Source organism: Lissotriton helveticus, chromosome 4_1, assembly GCF_964261635.1.
Source record: "Lissotriton helveticus chromosome 4_1, aLisHel1.1, whole genome shotgun sequence".
Classification (NCBI taxonomy): domain Eukaryota; kingdom Metazoa; phylum Chordata; class Amphibia; order Caudata; family Salamandridae; genus Lissotriton; species Lissotriton helveticus.
Genome location: NC_136063.1, coordinates 1761582231 through 1761607755, shown reverse-complemented (window position 1 = coordinate 1761607755; position 25525 = coordinate 1761582231).

Sequence of the window (25525 nt, the reverse complement as noted above, 5' to 3'; positions counted from 1 at the left end):
CTGAGGCTCTTTTCATGGGAAATGTCCTCCCAAATATCCTTCAATTCTGTCTTTTCTTTTTTTGTGATGTAAGATGTCCCATACCGAGCCACAGCCATACAGTTATCAGCCACAAATTGTATATCCATGTTAGCATTCCACATGGACAAAATCACTGGGTTGTAGTCGTTGATGTACTTGGACTCTTCGTTTCTTTTCAAATTGTATGTATTTTTGGGTGATTTCCTCGTCACATTATGTCGCAGCGAAGACATCAAACTGTTCACTCTTCCTTTAGAAATTACCGGTCGTGGAAAGCTGAAACGACATTTTGTATAGAACTTGTCCTTGTTTCTGAATTTACGACGACAATACTTTCCACAACAATGGCTTTGAAAGCATAAAACTTGTTCTCTTAGGCTTTTGTCTTCCTTTGTCTTTGGAACAGCACATGTAGAATACTGTTCTATGAAACTCATCACTAAGTCATCCGGATCTGTTCCAAATTTGGGTGCATCTTTGATCCATAGCAGCATATGTATATGAGGAGCACCTCTTGCTTGATACTCCTTTCTCCAGAAGAAATCCAACACCTCTCCAAGAGGTGGATTTTTCTTGTTCATGATGAAAGACATCATAGCTTCAAATCTATGATTGAAGTACCTGCATACATTCACTGGATCCAAAGAGCACAGTTCTCCGGGTGTCTTGAATTCGATATTTTCAATGTTTCCATTTGCCTCTCGTAGAAATTCAAGTAAGTCTTCCCAGCCATACTCAGCACAGCTGAGAGTGAGGAACCATGTGGGAGTTCCTAAGTTCCTCAGCATACATTTTAAATCACCATGACGACGGTACCAGTAATCATTAGTACCACGCTGACATACCATGAGATTAATCAGGTGAGAATCCAAATTACTGTCTTGCACATTGACTTTATCCATAAAGTCCCTTGCCGAGATATTTTGCATCTGTACACCACTTTTCAAGATGTGGTTCACTGCATATGACACTCCAGACAGATCACTTTCAAACAGTAGATGGAACAAATAGGGAATGCATTGACGAAACCTAGGATCTCCTGCATACAATCGTAAAGTCCGGTATTCAGAAGCAGGAATTTGATCAGGTCGCTCATCATATCTTCCTCCTTGACCTGTTGGAAATAGCTGTGGGAAACACCGAGCTTCCAAACTTTCCTCCCAAACACTAATGGGACTCCCTTTGGCTTGTTTCATTTGAAACAACTCAATAGCATTCCCCATGACTTCCTTGGAATGCAAAGGATGAACACTATAATGTTCATATATTTCTTCATTTTTAGAGGCTTCTACTTTCTCAATTTGTCCAGCACACAAATCGCTGTCCTCTTCTTCACTTACTTCCTCTTCTGCAACACATACATTCTTGTAGTACTCATTGTTCTCCATCAAATACAATGTTGCCTTTTTGACTTTCCTAACATCCACTAAATCTTGCCAGATTTTCTTACTCTTTGTCGGAACCCCATTAGCTAAGATAACCAGAGGTTCCTCTTCCACTTTCTCTACTCCAATTGTATTAATGTTTTTCTTCAAATCTAGAGGCAAATAAACAACTCTTCCCTTTAATCCTCTCTGTAAATCTGATGGAGGCAATTTCCCTGTCTTTGGCTCCATTCGTACAATAGCCTGAAAGGGATGGACACTTTGAATCAAAGTAGATTCATAAGTATTTAAATCCTTCAATTCAGAAGGAATGTCAACCAATTCCAGATTATTATGAACCGCTCTAGCAGGCATCCGTTTTTGATTTAATTTGTTACAACAATAAGTACACACACGTTGATCCGATCCCAAATCAAAACAATTTTCTACCATCAAGTATGTTGCAAAATCCTTCCATTCACTATTATTTTCCCTTTCACTTTTTGCATATAAATCAACTAACTTAGTCTGATTCTTATAGTAAGTGCGTCGACAACACACACAAGTGAAATTAGGCCTCTCACTTGATTTCACCTGAAACGTGGCAATTTCCTTCTGAAAATTATCTGTACTGGAAACCTGTACACTCTCTTCCACATTACCTTCTTCTTCTGGGTTAAATTTCAACATTCTCCTCTTTACTTGCAAAGTAACAAAACTCAATTTCTTCACAAATATTCTTCACATCTACATCAAAACCATGCAAAAGAGCACTGCTTAATTGTTTAAGCTTAATTGCTGGACTCTTAGCAAAATACAACATTCTCACTAATTTCCTCACTTTATTATGATGGACTGCTAGCATCCTTAAATGATGAAAAACACTATGGCATACTCTCCTGGAAAGACAAGCCAGTGAATGACCATGCAAACCTGTCACTTCTCTCACTCTGCATGGATCTAATTCCTGCAACAACTTCATTTTCTGTTTTAAACTTTTCTTATTAAATGTCCGTACAAAATCACAAAGCAAATTGATGGAATCCTGTCGCACACTGCAAATACTACTATACTTCCAGGTGTACACTGGACCCTTAGCACGTCTCCCTAAAACTTCATCACCTAACACCGCTTCTGCCTCTGTTGACACAAGTTTTTCTTATTCAACCGGACAACCATCTTTCACCTCATATGCTCGACCACTGGTGTCAACTGCATGCACCAAATCATTATCCTGAAAATAACTCTCCTCATTAAAAAATGCCTCACAACTTGAACTATGCATCCATTCTCCAGAAAAAACTTCACAAAAATTACTACGATTAACTGTTCTCTTCCATCTACTATTTGATTTGAAATCATAAATTGCCTTGCTTAGTTTCCTAATTCTATTGATTATCAAAATAAATAACTTTCGCTTAATTTCGAAAGCCTGATCAATAATTTTCTCTACATTTTTTTTTCTCTTATACAAAGCCACTTTCTGTTGACCTTTCTTAATATTTTTTAACAAATTGCCAATTATCCTGTTACGGAACATACGTCTACGAATGTCCCTAAACAGATTTTTCCTTCTACTACCATGCACAGAGTTATCTCCTGCTCTAGCAGTAAAATTTGTGAGTGGCCTTTCCTTCCCATTTAAATTGGCTCTCTTCTTCTGGACTAAAACATGTTCTGTAGTGATACTTTTTCGTCTGCAAATGTTTCTTAAAAAAGATTTTGTTGTCTTACCTGGAGTTTTTCTGGTGACTTGACAAGTTTTTATTGTAGAGGACTGCTGCAAAGGTTTACCAAGGTGGGGTGTAAGTCGCTTTGCTTCTTTTCTTTTTCTTTGCCTTGAGGGCATTTTTGAATTTTTCAAAAGATCTTCAGTTGAATCTGTGGTAAATATTTTTTAAAAAAGGTATTAACCACTATTACCAAACAGTAAATCAATAACAGTCGTCAAAAAATTAACACACTAGTTGTCAATTCTACATACAATCATTTTTAGTGCATTGACAAATTTAAAACTCACAAATAGTAGCAAAGAAATGGAATGCTTCTACATTTGACCTGTGCTCTTTTATATGTGAATCTGAACTAATTTTATTACCATATTTCACTATTTTATTAAAAACACTTCACACAAGCTGTTTTTGAAGTTGTATTTAATTTTAAATAAAATGGTTAACATGGTTACTTTTCATTTCCAGTAACTTTTAAAAATAAGTCTTTATAGTTCCATAGGCTCGAGCAGGTCAGCTTCCCACCTTATGTCATACAATTCTGACAAATCGGCATCCTCATCATATTCTTCATCATCCACAGGATATAAATCATCCAAGGGATCTACTTCCACTGACGTTTCAATGACAAGTTCAATGATAAGATCAAGATCAACAGATTGCTCATTATCACTCATGGTTGATGTTGTCGTTATCTTTAAAGAAAGAGAACAACAATAAAATGTTGCAGAGTAAGAGACAAATCTCAGAGACTATAATAGTAAAATTGTTTAACAAGAGTAACATTTTGCAGATATTATTTAGCCATGTCCAGCGATGCTGAGGAGGTGAGGCCTATGTCCAAGTTTTCAGTGAACAGGACTCATCTCTTCTTAACCTTGGATAAGCCTCACCGACTCTGTGTCCCCTGCTCATACTTAAATGTAAACAAGCAGATTTATGTTAACTGGCGCATCCCCAGGGATGCACCAGTTAACGTGCGCCGCTGCTCTGCCACCCATGGTGTGCCGCATTTACAATGCGGAGCACCATGGGACAAAAACAGCACGAATGCATCACGCATCTGTACCGCAAAAGCGGCGCTTTGCAAAAATCACGTCGCAAGCACGACACGACTACTGCAATGCACAGTGGCAAGCCACACATTGCATGGTGCATCACTCCTTATGCCTGTTTCAAACAGGCTAAGTATTTGATTCAGCAATGCCATAAAGCTGACTCAGTGAAATCTTGTAAATTTCACTGTGTTAGTTTTGCAGGGCTTTCATGCAAGTGAACGCCCACCCTTCAACAAAACACCCACATGAAACCTGACGCAGGTTTCATGTGGCACAGGACTTTACAGCATAACGCATCTGCCTAGATGCATCAAGTTGTAAATATGTCGTAACATAGCGCATCTTTTGCGCCGCCGCTGCGTCACAAAAGTGACGCAATGGCGGCGCAAAAGAGGCGCACGGCCATCATAAATCTGCCCCTAACATTTTAAATGATTGGTTCAGGATGCCGATAAGGTGTGGCCTATTCAGAGGTTTGTTTGAGGTGAGACCTACTCAGGGTTGCAGATGAAATGTAGACTTGTTGAAGAGTACAGAGGAGATAATACATGTGCAGGCCTACCAACGAAGTGAGTCATGTCCACTGCACTCTTGAACAAAGGCCAGACCTCCTCTGTCTCCCTGGACAGGCCTAAACCTCATCTGCACAATGTGATTCGTAATGTTAGGAAACACAGGTGATATAATTGAAAAACGTGCAAATATTTTTGCTCATTTCACAATCACATCACCTGTATTTCCTCAGCTTAGGTATCTCATTGTGCAGATGTAGTCTAGCATATCAAAGAGTACGCAGAAGATGAGCACTGTATGCAACAACTTTGACACTTACAGAAGCTTCAGCTTCTCCATGCCCCCTACACAGTCCTAAATATATACATTTTAAGCTGACGGTATCTTGTTGCAGATGAAGTGAGGCCTATCTTGCAACATTGTGCATCTTTTGCACCGCCGCTGCGTCACAAAAGTGACGCAACGGCGGCGCAAAAGAGGGGCACGGCCATCATAAATCTGCCCCTAACATTTTAAATGATTGGTTCAGAATGGCGATAAGGTATGGCCTATTCAGAGGTTTGTTTGAGGTAAGGCTTACTCAGGGTTGCAGATGAAATTTAGGCTTGTTGAAGAGTACAGAGGAGATAATACATGTGCAGGCCTACCAACCAAGTGAGTCATGTCCACTGCACTCTTGAACAAAGGCCAGACCTTCTCTGTCTCCCTGGACAGGCCTAAACCTCATCTGCACAATGTGATTCGTAATGTTAGGAAACACAGGTGATGTAATTGAAAAACGTGCAATTTTTTTTGCTCATTTCACAATCACATCACCTGTGTTTCCTTTGCTTAGGTATCTCATTGTGCAGATGTAGTCTAGCATATCAAAGAGTACGCAGAAGATGAGCACTGTATGCAACAACTTTGACACTTACAGAAGCCTCAGCTTCTCCATGCCCCCTACACAGTCCTAAATATATACATTTTAAGCTGACGGTATCTTGTTGCAGATGAAGTGAGGCCTATCTTGCAACATGGTGCATCTTTTGCACCGCCGCTGCGTCACAAAAGTGACGCAACGGCGGTGCAAAAGAGGCGCACGGCCATCATAAATCTGCCCCTAACATTTTAAATGATTGGTTCAGAATGCCGATAAGGTATGGCCTATTCAGAGGTTTGTTTGAGGTGAGGCCTACTCAGGGTTGCAGATTAAATTTAGGTTTGTTGAAGAGAACAGAGGAGATAATACATGTGCAGGCCTACCAACGAAGTGAGTCATGTCCACTGCACTCTTCAACAAAGGCCAGACCTCCTCTGTCTCCCTGGATAGGCCTAAACCTCATCTGCACAATGTGATTCGTAATGTTAGGAAACACAGGTGATGTAATTGAAAAACGTGCAATTTTTTTTTGCTCATTTCACAATCACATCACCTGTATTTCCTCAGCTTAGGTATCTCATTGTGCAGATGTAGTCTAGCATATCAAAGAGTACGCAGAAGATGAGCACTGTATGCAACAACTTTGACACTTACAGAAGCCTCAGCTTCTCCATGCCCCCTACACAGTCCTAAATATATACATTTTAAGCTGACGGTATCTTGTTGCAGATGCAGTGAGGCCTATCTTGCAACATGGTGCATCTTTTGCACCGCCGCTGCGTCACAAAAGTGACGCAACGGCGGCGCAAAAGAGGCGCACGGCCATCATAAATCTGCCCTTAACATTTTAAATGATTGGTTCAGAATGCCGATAAGGTATGGCCTATTCAGAGGTTTGTTTGAGGTGAGGCCTACTCAGGGTTCCAGATGAAATTTAGGCTTCTTGAAGAGAACAGAGGAGATAATACATGTGCAAGCCTACCAACGAAGTGAGTCATGTCCACTGCACTCTTGAACAAAGGCCAGACCTCCTCTGTCTCCCTGGACAGGCCTAAACCTCATCTGCACAATGTGATTCGTAATGTTAGGAAACACAGGTGATATAATTGAAAAACGTGCAAATATTTTTGCTCATTTCACAATCACATCACCTGTATTTCCTCAGCTTAGGTATCTCATTGTGCAGAAGTAGTCTAGCATATCCAAAAGTACGCAGAAGATGAGGAGTGTATGCAACAGAGCAATGTACATTACTCACCTCCCTTTATATTTATTTAAAGAAGCAGACACCTTTTTGTCATTGTCATAAATGTAAAAACCATTCCTTTTTTTTATGAACCATTTTCATGTCATAATTTGAAAACACAGCACAACTCCTATGTACAAGTACACCCTGTCAGTACTTAAATTTGCCAAGCACACATGCGGGCGTATTTACAAGAGCCTTGCACCATGGAGAAATGACTTAAATTTACCAAGCACTCATGAGGGCTTATTTACAAGGACTTTGCACCACCTTTAAAGTCACTTTTAACGTGGGGAAAATAACGTGAATGTGGCTCATACGCTTTGTAAATTTGCCCCCATGTTGACTATGAAACTCTTGCAGAACATATTGTGAAACCTTAATGACTTCAAGAAACGTGTTTTTAAACCGACAAACAAGCAAATTATTCTCCCATATTCATGGTGGAAAGTGAAATATTTATTTAAAGAAGCAGACACCATTTTGACCTTCTCATAAATGTAAAAAGCATTATTTTTTTTTTAAAACGATTTTCTGGTCATAATTTGAAAACACAACACAGCTCCTATGTACAAGCACACCCTGTCAGTACTTAAATTTGCCAAGCACACATGGGGGTGTATTTACAAGGACCTTGCACCACGGGGAAATGACTTAAATTTGCAAAGCACTCATGAGGGCGTATTTACAAGGACCTTGCACGACCTTTAAAGTCACTTTTAACATGGGGAAAATAACGTGAACGTGGCTCAAAGGCCTTGTAAATATGGCCCATGCTGACTATGAAACTCTATCAGTACATATCAAGTAACCTAAATGATTTCAAGAAACGTTCTTAAACACATCAAGTAACCAAATTATTCACCCAGATTCATGGTGAAGTGACTTAAAAAGCCCTAACAGACATGGGGGCGTATTTACTAGGCCTTTGCACCACTTTTGCGTCACTATTAACATGGGGAAAATTACGTGAAAGTGACTCAAAGGCCTTACAAATATGCCCCAAGCAGGCTATGAAACTCTAGCAGTACATATCAAGAAACCTAAATGATTTCAAGAAACGTTCTTAAACACATCAAGTAAGCAATTTATTCACCCAGATTCATGGTGAAGTGACTTAAAATGCCCTAACACACATGAGGGCATATTTTACAAGGCCCTTGCACCACTTTTGCGTCACTTTTAACATAGGGAAAATAACATGAAAATGGCTCAAACATGAGAGTGTATTTACAAGGCCCTTTCATCACTTTACCGTCACCTTTAACATGGGGAAAATAACGTGAAAGTGGCTCAAAGTCCTTCTAAATATGCCCCATGCTGGCTATGAAACTCTAGCAGCACATATCAAGAAACCTAATTGACTTCAAGAAACGTTTTTAAACACATTAAGTAAGCAAATTATTCACACAGATTCATGGGGAAGTGACTTAAAATGCCCTAACACACATCAAAGCGTATTTTTAAGGCCCTTGCACCACTTTTGCGTCACTTTTAACATGGCTATGAAACTCAAAGAAACAAAATCTATTTGTAAAACACTTGACACAAAGCAACATTTTAAATACACAACTTTCTTCATAATTTTCTCCCTAAAGCATACTATTCTCTATCTAAATTAAATGAATCTTTTCTCACCTTAGCAAATACTTTTTGAGTTTCAAAATAGTCTCAGACACACACCAATTTTTCTTTAGCAGAGCAAAGGGTATGCACTCCAGAGGCGGCAACCAACAAAGGCACAGAAATGCTGTAATTCATCACACATATCTCTCATGTCACCAAAGCAAAACTCTTCCCTCAATTTTTTCAAATCAACACCCTTCCCCCCTCTGCCCTTTCTGCCTTTTCTCCATAGCAACCACCTCCTGAAAGACCTCTCATGTTTACAAGTTCACACAACAATGTTTCAATTGAACTCTGAACTCTCAGTACACCTGCATATCCAGTGCAATCTTTCATAAAATGATTTTTTCTTGACCTCTCAAATTACATATTTTGGTGAAAACCTTTTTCCATTTACAAAACCTGACCTGTTAATTGTGCACTGTGGAGGAAATGACTTGGGCACTTTGACTGGGGTAGGTCTGGAAATGCTTTTAAAGGACATCGTTGAGCAATTTATGGCACTTTTTCCTCAAACTGCCTTGGTATATTCAAATATATGCCAAAGACAGAAATGGAGGTGGTCCAACCAATTTTGTCCACAAATTGAGAAATCGAGGAAGCATGTAAATAAGTCTGTTTCAGCTTACATGAGAGACCATGGAATGGGCTCCATCTACAACAATAACTTGCGTTACTACATGCAAGATATCTACAGAGGAGATGGAGTTCACTTCTCAGATGAGGGGAACAGAATTTTCATCCTGAATTTAAGACTATGTATTGGTACCTACTTATAAGTACCTAGAACTTACACAGAACCCAAAAGCTCTTTTCAGAGCTACCTTAACTATGATTACTCTTTTAAAATTTCAAATGTACCTTTTTTCACTAATTTTCACTTTTGTTTGCTTCCCGGTTCGCTACCCAGTTCGCGTACCGGCAGCTAACCTCGCGAAAAATTCACATTTTGTTTTCTTTTTCGACATATATGAGCCTCCTCAGCCACCCTTAGAAAACCTAGGGGGTCAGGATACGTCTCCCGTGCCCCCTTATACCCTTTCCCAACATTCTTTATCCTCCATCTTGTGTCTAAATTCATCCGAAACACAAGATGGCGGACTCCCGTTACGCTATCGGTTAGCTTCCCGGTCCGCGAACCGGGGCGCGCAACGGCAAACGCAGTTAAAAAAAAGGTGGGAAGTTAATTTACAAAGAAAGCACTGCAGACACTTTCACCAAATTTGAAATAGTTCCTAATGCATACCAGTCCCTACCATTTCCCCAAATTTGAATGAATTCCATCGAGCCATTCAGGCTCTAGCCCTGTCTAAATATCCTTAGGTAAATTACATGACAAAAACACATTGGAAAGAGTTGACATTTTCAACCAATGATAACATAACTTTCAAGTTGTATTTTTATTTGCTGTCATTTGCTTGGTTTGGTACATGAATATATATGAAAAATAAGAGGGAATGACAGCCATTTTGACTGGAACTACCTGAGGCACATTTAAAGAGCATTTCCTGGCAAAACCTTAGACACTTTTGCAAAGGTGAGTTAATAGTTTCTATGAGGAGATATGTTGTGCACCTAAAGTTAATTTTATAAAAACGTTTTCTGTTAGTTATTTACTGTCCCTCAGTTATAGTTATAGATTGACTTAGGCTTCTCTGTTGTAGTCATGGTTTGAGTTAGACATGGTTTGAGTTAGAGTTTCTAAGGGGAAATATGTTGTGCACCTAAAGTTATTTTTATTAAAACGTTTTCTGTTAGTTATTTACTGTCCCTCAGTTATAGTTATGGATTGACTTAGGCTTCTCTGTTGTAGTCATGGTTTGAGTTAGAGTTCATCACATGCTGTACTTTATATTTCTACTTCCTGCCTTGTACCATACACTGTCCAACCATAAATTCACTGTTAAAAACTCAGAACTATGTTGTACACGTTAATTAAAAAATAAAAATGTAGAAGTTTCTAACTTAAACTCTATTTCTCTCTCTCTTTTTATGCTAGCTTAACAGCATTTATGGATAAAGAAGCTCAGGAAGCCAAACTTCAATCAGAAATTCGACAGGACATAGATGATTTTTATAATGAGGCTGTGGACAAACAACTTTTAGAATTCGTGGACAATTTTGATAAAAAAGAGACAATTCATGAAAATAAAGATGAAGAAATTCCAGATGAACTTTTACTCGAAATTTCCAACAATTTTTAAATTTAACATAAATAAAATGTTATTTATAAATTAAAAATTGTTTGAGACATTATTTATTTTTTCCAAATATAAGATATAATAGTAGAGTAATTATTTAAAAAAGTCACACTAATGGTTAAAGATTCAACATTTTAATATTACTATGTGCTCAGGGAGTGCTCAAAGGATCTGTTTCTGCTTTCCTGACAGACAATGTTATGGATTCCATATTAGAACATGCAAGACATCTACAGAGGAGACGGTGTACACTGAATTTTAGACTCTTCATTGGTACCTACATGTTGGTACTTTCATCACCCACACAACACAACAGCTCTATTCAGAGCTACCCTACCTCAAAGCACTCTATATATATTAATTTACTGTTTCCCTTGGTTTTCCCCTTGTTACGCTATCCGGAACGCTACCCGGTACGCGAACCGGACGCTAACCGCGCGAAAATTTGAAAAAAATGTGGGGGTTTTTTCCACATATATGGGCCTCCTCAGCCACCCTCAGAAAACCTAGGAGGTCAGGATACGTCTCCCGTGCCCCCTTATACCCATTTCCCACATTGTTTTTCCTCCATCTTGTGATTAAATTCGACCAAAACACAAGATGGCGGACTCCCGTTACGCTACCGGTTAGCTACCCGGTTCGCGTACCGGGTAGCGCCTCTACCGCGAAAAAACGAAAAAATATGTTTTTTTTATTTTTTGCCCCGCGGGACCCTTTAATAGCCCCCTCATCAATCCTAGGGGGTCAGGAGGGGTCTACCTTGCCCCCTTTCATTAATTTCCCCCTTCGTTTTTCTTCACCTCTTGTCTCTCGATCCTACCGAGAGACAAGATGGCGGCCGCTCCGGACCGTTTAGAATGTTGACAGACACCGGAGAGCCAATCAGCTTCGCTTCGCGAAGTTCCGTTACGCGTCAGGTACGCAAACCGGGGCGCTAACCGGAGCGCTGTTACAGATATATATATTTTTTTGAACGTTAATTTATCAAAATCCACTGGAGCACATATATTGAGACCTAGCAAAGGCACATCGGGCAAACAATATCTACAATTTTGCCAAGTTTCGTGGAAATCTATTCAGCCGTTCGAGCTAAAAGTGAGTCCAACCGCCCTATGGAAAATTGCATGGGAAAAACGCGTTTTGGGACCCCCCTTTTTTCTCGGCCCCCCCTTGACGAAACCCCCCCAAATTTTCAGGGGCCGCTCAGAAACAAAATGTTCCATTTTCCTGAAATTTCAGCCAATTCCGTCCTCAAACGCCAAAGTTATTCGACATAGAATTTTCAAAAATCCCATAGAGAAAAAATCCTAACTATATATACCTACTGGCGACCGCCAGTAGGTAATATATATATATATATATATATATATATATATATATATATATTACCTACTGGCGGTCGCCAGTAGGTATATATAGTTAGGATTTTTTCTCTATGGGTTTTTTGAAAATTCTATGTCTAATAACTTTGGCGTTTGTGGACGGAATCGGCTGAAATTTTCAGGAAAATGGCACATTTTGTTTCTGAGCAGCCCTTGAAAATTTGGGGGGGGTTCGTCCAGTGGGGGCCGAGAAAAAAGGGGGGTCCCAAAACGTGTTTTTAACATTGAGTTTTCCATAGGGCGGTTGGCCTCACTTTTAGCCCGAACGGCTGAATGGATTTGCACGAAACTTGGCAAAATTGTAGGGACTGGTAGCCCGATGTGCCTTTTGTAGGTCTCAATATATGTGCTCCAGTGGATTTTGAGAAATTAACGTTTAAAAAAAGATATATATCTGTAACAGCGGACCGGTTAGCGCTCTGGTTCGCGGACTTTTCGCGCAACGGAGCTTTGTGAAGCGAAGCTGATTGGTTCTCCGGCGTCTGTCAACATTCCAAACAGTCCGTAGCGGCCGCCATCTTGTCTCTCGGTAGGATCGAGAGACAAGAGGAGGTCAAAACAAAGGGGGAAATAACTATAAGGGGGCATAGTAGATCCTCGCTGACCCCCTAGGTTTGATGTGGAGGTTTTAAAAGGGCCCCGCGGGGCAAAAAAAAATAATAATAATAATAATCGAACGGCTGAATGGATTTGCACGAAACTTGGCAAAATTGTAGGGACTGGTAGCCCGATGTGCCTTTGCTAGGTCTCAATATATGTGCTTCAGTGGATTTTGAGAAATTAACGTTCAAAAAAAGATATATATCTGTAACAGCGCACCGCTTCGCGTACTTTTCGCGTTACGGAGCTTTGCGAAGCGAAGCTGATTGGCTCTCCGGTGTCTGTAAACATTCCAAACAGTACGTAGCGGCCGCCATCTTGTCTCTCGGTAGGATCGAGAGACAAGAGGAGGCCAAAGCGAAGGGGCAAATGACCATAAGGGGGCATAGTAGATCCTCGCTGACCCCCTAGGTTTGATGTGGATGTTTTAAAAGGGCCCCGCGGGGCAAAAAAAAAAATAATAATAATAATCGAACGGCTGATGACCATAAGGGGGCATAGTAGATCCTCGCTGACCCCCTAGGTTTGATGTGGAGGTTTTAAAAGGGCCCCGCGGGGCAAAAAAAAAAAATAATAATAATAATCGAACGGCTGAATGGATTTGCACGAAACTTGGTAAAATATTAGGGACTGGTAGCCCGATGTGCCTTTGCTATGTCTCAATATATGTGCTTCAGTGCATTTTGAGAAATTAACGTTCAAAAACAAGATATATATCTGTAACAGCGCTCCGCTTCGCGGAGATAAAATTATATCTGTATTACCTAGCTGTTGCTAACACCAGTTAGCGACGGCTAGTAGGAGATAGCGACCATCTTGGGTCCCACTTTGCATGTGAGTGATATTTATCACTAATGACATGCAAAGTGGGCATGCCAAGATGTTAGCGACTGGAAACAGTCGCTAACATCGCTATCTCCTATTATCAACTTTTGGAAATATTCGAGATAAGCGCGAATATCTCCAAAAAGTAACAGCTGCCCTGAGCAGTTCTTAGCCATGTTATCCAATGGGAGGTGGATAACATGGCTAAGAGCATTAGCTCGGTAATGCATGAATATCGCGGAGTTTTCAGCGATATTAATGCATTGCGCTCGTTTTTTATCGTATTTGCGATAAACCTTGATAATAGCAAGGTTTATCTGCGATAATTTCTGACGGTAAAAAAATCTTTGCAATGCATCGTTAGGGATAAATATCGCTTAACTTTGGTAATATGCCCCAACGTCTGTTAACGTTCGATTCGAAGGAAATCAGGAATTGTTGAAAAACATTGTGTGCGCCATCTTGTCTTTTTTCAAATGCCACACTTTTGTCGTGCACGGCAGCCATTTTAGATGCCTTGACCAGATCCACTCTGTGCACGCTGTCGATCCTTAGCATGGCTCCCCACCCTCGCAAGCATCTCCCCCAGGCAGTGGTCACCCCCGCTCTCTGTTTTATGCATGGGTAATAAACCTCCCCCCATCTGCGCTGTTCTTCCCTGAGAATCACACCCTGTGCCCGCCCGACACCTCCCTTTCGCCCTATTCACTACCGCACCCTCTGACACTCCTTTTCCTCTGTGTCCGATTGTCCAGGCCGGTCCTAGGCTATCAGCTAGCCCTGCAGATGTAGTTTATGGCCACAGCTGTAAAGAATCACCCGTCTTCAAAGGAGTTATAGTAGATCAAGGCCCACACTCGATGAGATCCGTCACAGCAGAAGCGTTGCTATTATCTGAAAACCATCCTGTATTGTGATTGGGGAGGGGACCGAGCGTGAAGCGGAAGATTCCAGGGATGACTCTTTGTACATCAAAGTTTTTACAATTATGTGTCACATTAAAAATATATAGCACTCCGACAAAGTAGTAAGATTATAAAACTTTAATAATTTATAAATATATACAAGAAAACAAAAATAGTAATAACATATAAACATTTTTAGAGAAAAACAACGAAGTAGCGGTCGGCTGTGCGAATAGTCCCAACGCAGCACAACGTCCAGATTTCCGGCGTGGGGCGTCGCGGGGGGTGGGTCATCAGTAGCAAACTGTTGTGCGAATAGTTCCAAGGCAGCAGAACGCGCCGAAATCTAGATGACACGAAAGTGATGTCTAGTAAGTTGCCACCCAGCAAATAACGGCGTGGGGCGTCGCGGGGGGTGGGTCATCAGTAGCAAACTGTTGTGCGAATAGTTCCAAGGCAGCAGAACGATGGCACCAAGGTGATGTCCAGTAAGTTGCCGCACTGGTTTTGGTATCCTACAATGCTGCTCCGAATAACGGCGTGGAGCGCCCCGGGGGAGGCGGCGTGAACGGGCCTCTCCAGGTGGAGTCTCATCTGTTTTAGTGGGGCGCCCCTTTACCGTTTCAGTTGCCATTCCGTCCGCTTTTGGTCCACTGTGTCAAAATCCGCCATTCAGCTGAGTTGCGCCCACTCTTGCGGTGCAGCGATAGGCGGCTGTCACAGGACTCTCAAAATGGCGGCAGGCTGTTTCCTTTTTGGGCCTGGTCCACTGAAATGGCCCTGGGACACCTTGGAAATCGGACGCTTGTCTGCTAGGTCTTGGACCCCATTCTCGAAAGCGTCCCCTCCGCCTTGAGAATTCATCAAAAGTTTTGGGGGCTCCGACTCCTGCAGGCTTCTGGTGGGGAGCGGCTGCCATGATTGCTCGCGGAATGACCACGACTGAGCTACGAGATGGTGGTGCTTTCATGCTGACGCCAGCTTCAGTCTGAAACATCCAGAAACAAGGTGGGGCTTTCATCGTTTGGGGGAAAAAAAAAGTTTTCATCCAATGAAAAGTGTTGTTTTTAGGTCATATGATCAAGCCTTCCATCATTAGGAAACCAAAAGTAAAATGAACCAATGAAAAGTTTTATAAACAAGTCACATGACCTGTTATGCGGCATAGGGTATAAAATGCGGAGAAAATACGTTGGCACGTGAGGCGGCGTCAGTAGCGGACCGATGTGCGAATAGGCCGAAAGCAATACAACGCGCCAAGATCCGGATGGCACCGAGGTGGTGTCATAGTTGAGAGTTCTGAGCAGCGGTTGTAACACTGTCTGAAGCTTATTTGCAGCTGCTGCAGCTTCACTACGCGCCAAGATCCGGATGGCACCGAGGTGGTGTGTAGGAAGTTGCCGCACTGGTGTGGCCATCCTACAATGCTGAAAGTCGGCGTGGGGCGCCCCGTTGGCCTGTGAGTTTGCGTCAGTAGCGGACCGATGTGCGAATAGGCCGAAGGCAGCACAACGCGCCAAGATCCGGATGGCACCGAGGTGGTGTCTAGTAAGTTGTCGCACTTCTGTGGCCATCCTACAATGTTGAAAGTCGGCGTGGGGCGCCCCGTTGGCCTGTGAGATGGTGTCAGTAGCGGACTGATGTGTGAATGGGGCCAAAGGCAGCGCAACAATATTTTCTACTATATTTCCGGTGTAGAAGACACCACAAGGCGCTGAGATGCCAAGATCCGGATGGCACCGAGGTGGTGTGTAGCAAGTTGCCGCACTGGTGTGGCCATCCTACAATGCTGAAAGTCGGCGTGGGGCGCCCCGTTGGCCTGTGAGATGGCGTCAGTAGCGGACCGATGTGCGAATAGGCCGAAGGCAGCACAACAATATTTTCTGACTGACACCACAAGGCGCTGAGATGCCAAGATCCGGATGGCACCGAGGTGATGTCTAAGTTGCGGACTGATGTGCGAATGGGGCCAAAGGCAGCGTAACAATATTTTTTGTACGGAAGATACCACTAGGCGTTGAGATGCCAAGATTCGGATGGCACTGAGGTGATGTCTAGCAAGTTGGTGTGGTCATCCTACAATGCTGAAACTCGGCGTGGGTCACCCCATTAGCCTGTGAGATGGCATCAGTAGCGGACCGATGTGCGAATAGGCCGAAGGCAGCACAACGCGCCAAGATCCGGATGTCACCGTGGTGGTTTCATAGTTGAGAGGCACTTCATCTGCAGTGGGGCGCCGAGATCCGGATGGCACCGAGGTGATGTCTAGCAAGTTGCTGTACTGGTGTGGTCATCCTACAATGCTGAAACTCGGCGTGGGTCGCCCCATTAGCCTGTGAGATGGCGTCAGTAGCGGACCGATGTGCGAATAGGCCGAAGGCAGCACAACGCGCCAAGATCCGGATGTCACCGTGGTGGTTTCATAGTTGAGAGGCACTTCATCTGCAGTGGGGCGCCGAGATCCGGATGGCACCGAGGTGATGTCTAGCAAGTTGCTGTACTGGTGTGGTCATCCTACAATGCTGAAACTCGGCGTGGGTCGCCCCATTAGCCTGTGAGATGGCGTCAGTAGCGGACCGATGTGCGAATAGGCCGAAGGCAGCACAACGCGCCAAGATCCGGATGTCACCGTGGTGGTTTCATAGTTGAGAGGCACTTCATCTGCAGTGGGGCGCCGAGATCCGGATGGCACCGAGGTGATGTCTAGCAAGTTGCTGTACTTGTGTGGTCATCCTACAATGCTGAAACTCGGCGTGGGTCGCCCCATTAGCCTGTGAGATAGCTGTTCTTTGGATTTGGGCCTGGTCCACCAAAATGGCCCTGGGACACCTTAGAACTCGGACGCTCGATTTTTTTTTCCTTTCCTGTACATGCAAAAAAAGGTAAATGCCCGGTACGTTACACGCTTCATCTGCCACGATGAACTCTCCAGAGGAACCGAAAAAAAATATAGTTGTGGTAACTATACCATGCATCGTCATATGGAGAGGTGGCACCAATTAATTATAGTGCTGCATAAAAGAGAGATTTGGAGGAGAACCCCTGACCTGCTAGTACATTCATCAAAGAAGTGGCACTGAGAGCTTCAGAGGCAAGGGAAACGGTCCCAAATATTTAGAAGAACTTTGGAAAGATTAAAATGACATGTTTAGATTGTGGCAAATTAATTTCATGTGGACAGATGAGTGTTACTCTAATAAATACAGCATATGAACATCATCATAGTCGATGGTTGGTAGAGACATTTTGACTATATCCTGGACCTGCCCGTCCTCGCCCAAAATGGCGCCAGAATAAATGGGACTCGTAACTCCTTGTTGTGTACTGGTTGCAGAACCTTGAAATCACGAGATACGTATGCAGTTTTGAAGCACATGGCGGGCGGGGACGAGAATTGATTGAATATTTCGACATCCCTATTGATATTAAGTTCTGATGTGTTATTGATTACTGTACTGTTGAAAGTTCGAATTAACGTCACCCATGGTACTTGCCCGCAAATGTATATCTAGATAATTTTATTGTAACTGGCCCTGTCGTATTTTAATTATAAAATGTACGTCCACCGATTCCGTAACTGTTAGACACCTTAGTTCTTGCAACCTAATGGCCCGCCCGTTACGTTCCTCTACAGTGTAAATGTCTATTTATCATATACGATTACAGTTTGCTCCGTGGCCGGCCCACGTGGTTATAGGCTCGTATTTGTATAATGAAATTTTCACAATAAAGGTTTTTAAAAGAAAACATGGTAGTAGTATATACATTGGTAAAGTTTTTAATAATAGTCACTGTTTTAGAATCATTAAAAGGCAAGTGAAATAAAGCAGACCAATTACATGAAGGGTAAAAGGTATAATACGAAGGAACGCAGTAAAGATAAATGGTCAAGGGCTGTTGTGTTTTCTATTCCTGCAACATAAAGTGATCGATAAGAATCTCATATTCAGGCGTATCGGCGACTAAGACAGCAGGTCGACCCTCTTTTGCTCAACGGCTCCGTCATGGGACGAAGAAACGCTCTTTTTCTCGAAAAAAGAATATATTTTACTTGCAGGACAGTTGTAAAATTTCCGGGAAAGTACATTAGCCTGGAACATTATAACATATATTTAAGAAAAAATAATGTTCGGAAGTAATGAAAAGCGTAATTTTTAGGTCATATGACCAAGCCTTTCATCATTACAATAAGAAAAGTAAAATGAACCAATGAAAAGTTTTATTAACAAGTCACATGACTTGTTATGCTTACGTTACGCGCTGTGCGCCCCGGATGACTTCCGGATGCGCTAACGCGGCGCGTCATATGACGCATTACGTGACAACGCAGGTACAGAATATAGTCAAAATGTCTCCACCAACCAGCGGTCGGAACACAACCCCTTTCAGCAGGCTAAATAGTTCTGTTAAATGACAACAGAAGGGACAGGCAACAAGAACCATCAGTCAAAGAGGGGAGGGCTAGTTCTTCTCTACCGGGTTACATTGGGGCGCTACCGGAACTGATCGAATTGGTAGTCTACAGTGTTTCTGGATGTTTCAGACTGAAGCTGGGGTTAGCATGAGAGCAGCACCATTTCGTAGCTCCGTCGTGGTCATTCCGCAACCAATCATGGCAGCCGTTCTTTATCGTTATTTTGGGCGGGGTGGGTGGCGGAGCCGAGCTGTTTTGCAGCCATCATTGTGTGGAGTTCAGTTCATCTCACTAGTTTTGTATTTGTCATGAGGGGTTGTTCCTAATGTTTCTATTTTAGCGAGGTCAAAAAGAGATCCCATTAGTGGCCTACTGATTTTGCTCGATTCCTTTTCTTTTTTTTTACACGATTTTTCGTTATCTGCAAAGACTAAACAGAGTATTGCGACTCTGTGTTTGTTTGTAAATAGAGAATGAACCAAAGAGAACTAATTCTAAAACAGTAAATACTTGGATAACAATGAATCAAATGGAGAGAGAAGCAGGCACGACGGATTACAATGGGGGCAAAGACCTGCGTTAACTACCTTTCACTATCTGCAAAGAGAGAGTACTCCTAATAGAAATGAGGGGGGGGGCACCATTCAAAGCAGATCAGTGTGCATAAACACGAAAATGTTTTCACTTACCACGTACTTGACATTCGACAGCTTATGATATTTGCTATTAAAAAACCATTGAAATTCACTGAAAAAACCATAGGTTATAGACCATATATAGTTAGGAATTAGCATTTACAAAACCTTGAAAATTCACTGAAAAAACCATAGGTTATAGACCATATATAGTTAGGAATTAGCATTTAAAAAACCTTATTTTACTCACACAAAACCATTGAAATTCCATATATAGTTAGTTGCACTAACTATATATCGCGCACCTGCAATCCACTGCTGATGATGTCACATATTACATCATTCATGACATGGTCAGTGACATCACTGATGACATCACTGATGACATCTCAAATGACATCACTGATGACATCACTAATGACATCTCATTTGACATCATTCTTGTGCTAATACGATAAACCTCTTCAGACTCTAATATAATCTTAGATACACTCAGTGTATACAGACACTCACACACTTCCACTCATCCATGGAGTTACTCACACACCCAGTCAGTCATGCAAAGAAACAATCTCATCTCCATTTCTTCAACTATACAGTTAAACACACCTTACTTATTGAAACATATACTAACACATATTTACTCTCTTATACAATCCCTGATACAAGTTCACAATGATCGATACAACCACTCACTCATTCGGTGGCTCTCATGCACAGTTATTTATATATGCCAACTCTCACATGTACTGTGTTTTACATATGTACTTACTATGACATGTAGCATTGAGATATCCATTTACTCATCAATACACTCATGCACACAGTCAACTGCCCATGTAGCTGTTTCCACATGCACTCTTGAACTCATACACCTAGTGAATAAACTGTTCACACATCTATGCATAGAGTCACACACCTTTCAGCCACCCCCACACAAACTCAATCTCCCATAGAAATACTTGGGCAAGCAATTAATAACACATATAGCCTCTCGTATAGCTAATGATCAACACATGCAGCAGTTTACAGAACAACAGACATAATGATGCACAAATTAAGACAGTTTAGTCACTAACCCATGCATTCAGTGAGACACATTTAATCACTCACTCATACAGTCAGTCACGCACCTACTAAATCCTTCATCCAGACACTTATACATCCACTCATTCTTCAATATGTAAGATATATTTTAACTTTACAGAAACATACAGTCACTGGATGTTGTCATCAGTGATGTCATCAGTGATGTCATTTGAGATGTCATCAGTGATGTCATCAGTGATGTCACTGACCATGTCATGAATGATGTAATATGTGACATCATCAGCAGTGGATTGCAGGTGCGCGATATATAGTTAGTGCAACTAACTATATATGGAATTTCAATGGTTTTGTGTGAGTAAAATAAGGTTTTTTAAATGCTAATTCCTAACTATATATGGTCTATAACCTATGGTTTTTTCAGTGAATTTTCAAGGTTTTGTAAATGCTAATTCCTAACTATATATGGTCTATAACCTATGGTTTTTTCAGTGAATATATATATATATATATATATATATATATATATATATATATATATATATATATATATATATCCTACTGGCGGTATATAAATGCATATGCATATATATGCATATATATGTGTATATGTGTGCGTGTAGAGAGAGGTAGAGGTAGAGAGGTAGAGAGGTAGAGACTAGTAGAGGGAGAAGTAGAGAGAGGTAGAGAGTGGAGAGTGAGTATTAGAGAGTAGAGAGTGAGTGGTAGAGAGTAGTAGAGAGCAGTAGAGAGAGTAGCAGAGAGTGAGTAGTAGAGAGTAGTATAGTGAATAGTAGAGTGAGTAGTAGAGAGTAGTGGAGATTGAGTAGTAGAGAGTGAGTAGTAGAGAGTAGTAGAGAGTAAGTAGTTGAGTGAGTAGTAGAGAGCAGTAGAGAGTGAGTAGTAGAGAGTAGTAAAGAGTGACTAGTAGAGAGTAGTAGAGAGTGAGTAGTAGAGAGTGAGTAGTAGAGAGGGAGTAGTAGAGAGTGAGTAGCAGAGAGAGAGAATAGTGGAGAGTAGTAGAGAGTGAGTAGTAGAGTGAGTAGTAGAGAGTGAGTAGTAGAGTTTAGTAGAGAGTGAGTAGTAGAGAGTGAGTAAAGAGTGAGTAGTAGAGAGAGAGTAGTAGAGAGTGAGTAGTAGAGAGTAGTAGAGAGTGAGTAGTAAAGAGTAGTAGATAGTGAGTAGTAGGGTGTGACTAGTAGAGAGAGAGTAGTAGAGAGTAGTAGAGTAGTAGAGAATGAGTAGTAGAGAGTGAGTATTAGAGAGTATTGGAGTAGTCGAGAGTGAGCTGTAGAGAGTAGTGGAGAATATTCCAAAGTTTGGCACAGCACCACTTGCACAACAAGTCCAATCAAATCATATCACTTAGAGTGCTGAATCTTGGTGTATATTCAAATGCTTTTATTTTCCTTAAGTTTTTGTACCACAGCCAGCCGACGTGTTTCGTTCTGTACAACAGAACTTCTTCAGGGCGTTCTTATTTCCTTATGTCGGTATCCTGTTGTCATATAACTAGATATTTCTTCCAAATGTTAGACGAGTCGTAAGTACATTCTTATTCAAAGTGACTAGGTATCAATTTCACCCACACAATTCGGGCAGACTTGAGTAATTTATAACATCCTCAAAGTCAGTCTTTCAAAAATTCCAAAGTATAGGACATGATAATCCAAATCCAAATGTTTCTCAAGAAAAGTCATTTTCAATCGTTCGGAATATCGGCGTTTGGGCAGATATGACCCACGGACACGCGCGAGTTATAGTGAGTACAACTAACTATAACGGGGGAATTTCAATGGTTTTGGATGAGTAAAATGTCCAGCTAACTATAACTGGTGTACAACTTATGGTTTTTTCAGTGAATATATATATATTACCTACTGATGGTCGCCAGTAGGTCGATATAGTTAGGACCTAGTTTCCATAGGAAATCTGCAACATTCTATTTGGAATAACTTTAGCGCCGGTCGAGGAATCATCGCAAAATTCTCCAAGAAGATGGGGTGCTCTGCTCCTATCCTGAAAGTTTCGGGGTGATTCGTCAAGCGGGGGCTGGGAAAAAAGAGGGGTCCCAAAACGTGTTTTCCCCATGCAATTTTCCATAGAGTCATTTAGACACGGCTACAGCCTGAACTGTTGTACGGAATTATAACACATTTGGCAAAAAGGTAGAGTTTGGTTTACAGATCACGCTTTTTGTTAAATGGTGTAAATCCATGCTGTAGTTCCTGAGTAAATCAAAAGTAAAATATTAGATATATGTATGGACAAAGTAGGTTACGCGTATCCTCCGAGAATCATGCGTGTACGAGCATGCTAATTGGCTGTCAACTGTCTGTCAACACTCCAAACCAGGAAGTGCTGTCAGCCATCTTGTGTCTCGGTAGAACCGAGGCACAAGAAAAATTGAAAAACAAGTGCGCAAAAGACGCAAAGGGTGCAAGGTAGAAACACCCTGACCCCCTAGGCCTGCTCAGGGGGTCCCACAAGGACCCCCAAGGCCCCAAAAATCTTTTTTTAAATCACGGGATGCTCGTAGGATACGCGTATCCCGCGAAAAAAAAAAAAACACGAAGCCTGCTTTAGTGGTAATTAGCCCCTGGTGGGCCAAGTCCCAGGGGCAATTTGATTTATTTTAATGGAGGGCCAAGAGGAGCCCTCCAGCCCCGGAGACCACCACCCCCAGGGATTTAACAATATGTATGCGGGTGGCTCATGGCCCCCCATAGCCCCGGGGACCGCCACCTCTCCAGGGACCACCACCCGTGGGCTTTTAAATGTTGGGAGGGGGGCCACGCGGCCCCCCTCCTGGAGCCTTGAGGTGCCACGCGGGAGTGCCACCCCCCGGGCTGGCTCCTGCAGTGTGATGGGGTGCCTACCCCCGGGACACTATAGTTTGCTATGGTAGGGCGGGAGCCTCGCGGCTCCCGCCCTAAATGCTCTCTCTTCCAAAATCCAAAGACGATTGCTTTTCTACATGGGGAGCAACATGTTAGCTACATACCATGTGGGAAAGGAATGCCGGCTCCCACAGGATGCGGGGAGCCAGCAGGAACCATGGGGGGATTGGGGACCCCCTACGGTCCCCAACGGAGAGGGCCAGCGACGGGAGATGACGGGAGATGACGAAAGAAGCCTCAGGAGGGGGGCCACGCAGCCCCCCTTCCCATTTTTTATTTTTTTTTAAAAGTAGGGGGCAAGCCCTGGGGGATGGGGTCCCCAGGGCAAAAAAAACAGAAAAATTAAAAAAAAAAAAAACACTGGCATCGCGTCGGAGGCCATGCAGCACTCTGCAAACATGCCCCCTGGTGCGTTTGCAGAGGGGGAACGAATACCCCTTGAATACAGGGGGTCCCTGGGGGATAACTAGCCCACCAGGAACCTCCAGTATGCGCCAAGGGGAGTTAATCCCCCAACTCAAAATGCACCACGGGGCGCGTTTGCACAGTGGTGAAGGTAGGGGGCGGGCCTGAGTTCACCTGTGTGCAAACACGCCCTGTGACGCAGTTTAAGTTGGGGAATGAATTCCTTGTCAATCCTGAGGGTCCCTGGGGGCCAACTAGCCCACCAGGTACCTTCAGTACGCGCCACGCAGCGGCGTCATCAGTGATGTCATTTGAGATGTCATCAGTTATGTCACTGACCATGTCATGAATGATGTAATATGTGACATCATCAGCAGTGGATTGCGGGCGCGCAAGATATAGTTAGTACAACTAACTATATCGGAGGAATTTCAATGGTTTTGTATGAGTGAAATGTCCAGATAACTATAACACCCCAAAAACCTACGGTTTTTACAGTGAATTTCTAAGGTTTTTTAAATGCTAATTCCTAACTGTATCAGGCCTGAAACCTATGTTTTTTTCAGTGAATATATATATATATATATAAATATATATTACCTACTGGCGGTCGCCAGTAGGTAGTTATAGTTAGGACGTAGCTACCATAGGAAATCCACAACATTCTATTGGGAATAACTCTGGTGCTGATTGAGGAATTTGTGTGTAATTTTCAAAATTTTGGCCAGCTCCGCTCCGCTCCTTCCCTGGAAATTTCGGAGGGATTCGTGAAGTGGGGCCTGAGAAAAAAGGGGGGTCCCAAAACATGTTTTCCCCATGTTAATTTTCATAGGACAGTCTGACAAGTCTACAGCCCGAACCGCTGAATGGAATTACGGCAAACTTGGCAAAATTGTAGGGACTGGTACACAGATGTGCCTTTGCTATATTTGATGGAATTGCTCCAGTGTTTTTTTTGAAAATTAACTTCATAAACACATATATATCTATAGGCGTGCTCCGAGTGCTCACCGGTACGCGTACCGGGGAGCGCACCCGGCGCGCTACGGGAGTGCGCGAGCGGAAAGCTGATTGGCTGTTGGGTGTCTGTCAACATTCTAAACAGTCTGGAGAGTCCACCATCTTATGTCTCGGTAGAATCGAGACACAAGAGGTGAAAAAGAAAGGTGGAAATAATTCAACGGGGGCAGAGTAGACACCCCCTGACCCCCTAGGTTTTCTGAGGGGGGCCTAGAAGGACCCTGAAGGGCAAAGAAACTTTTTTTTTGTTGAAGTTTTCGCGGGGTAAGCGCTGGGTGCGTTCTCATGTACGCTCTCCGGTACGCGCACCATGAGCGCACCACAGGGTAAAACAGTGAAAGAAAATAGTTTAAAAAAAGAATTGGGGTGAGGGGCACTCTACCCTGCTCTCTTTTCAGTTTTGAAGTATTACATTTCACTCTTTTCTGAAACTACACAAAATGGCGGCGATAGGGTGTATCAGAGACAGATAGTGAGAGAAAGGAGGCAGGAGATGAAGAAGAGATGTCAAATATACATTGGTAAAAATACAGTGGGAGAAGGGCAGTAAATATGAGTAAACTTACTATGTAACATAAAAATTTTGCACTCTATACTATGAGTATTATACTACAATCACTTCGCTTTTACCTCATAAATTAGAAATAAAAATGAATATTTTGTCAACTAATTTTTAATTTGTAATTAATAATTTATTGTTCAGATTTCTCATAATTTAATAGAACTTGTAGCATATCCTCATCCGGTATTTCATCTTCATTCATATATTTA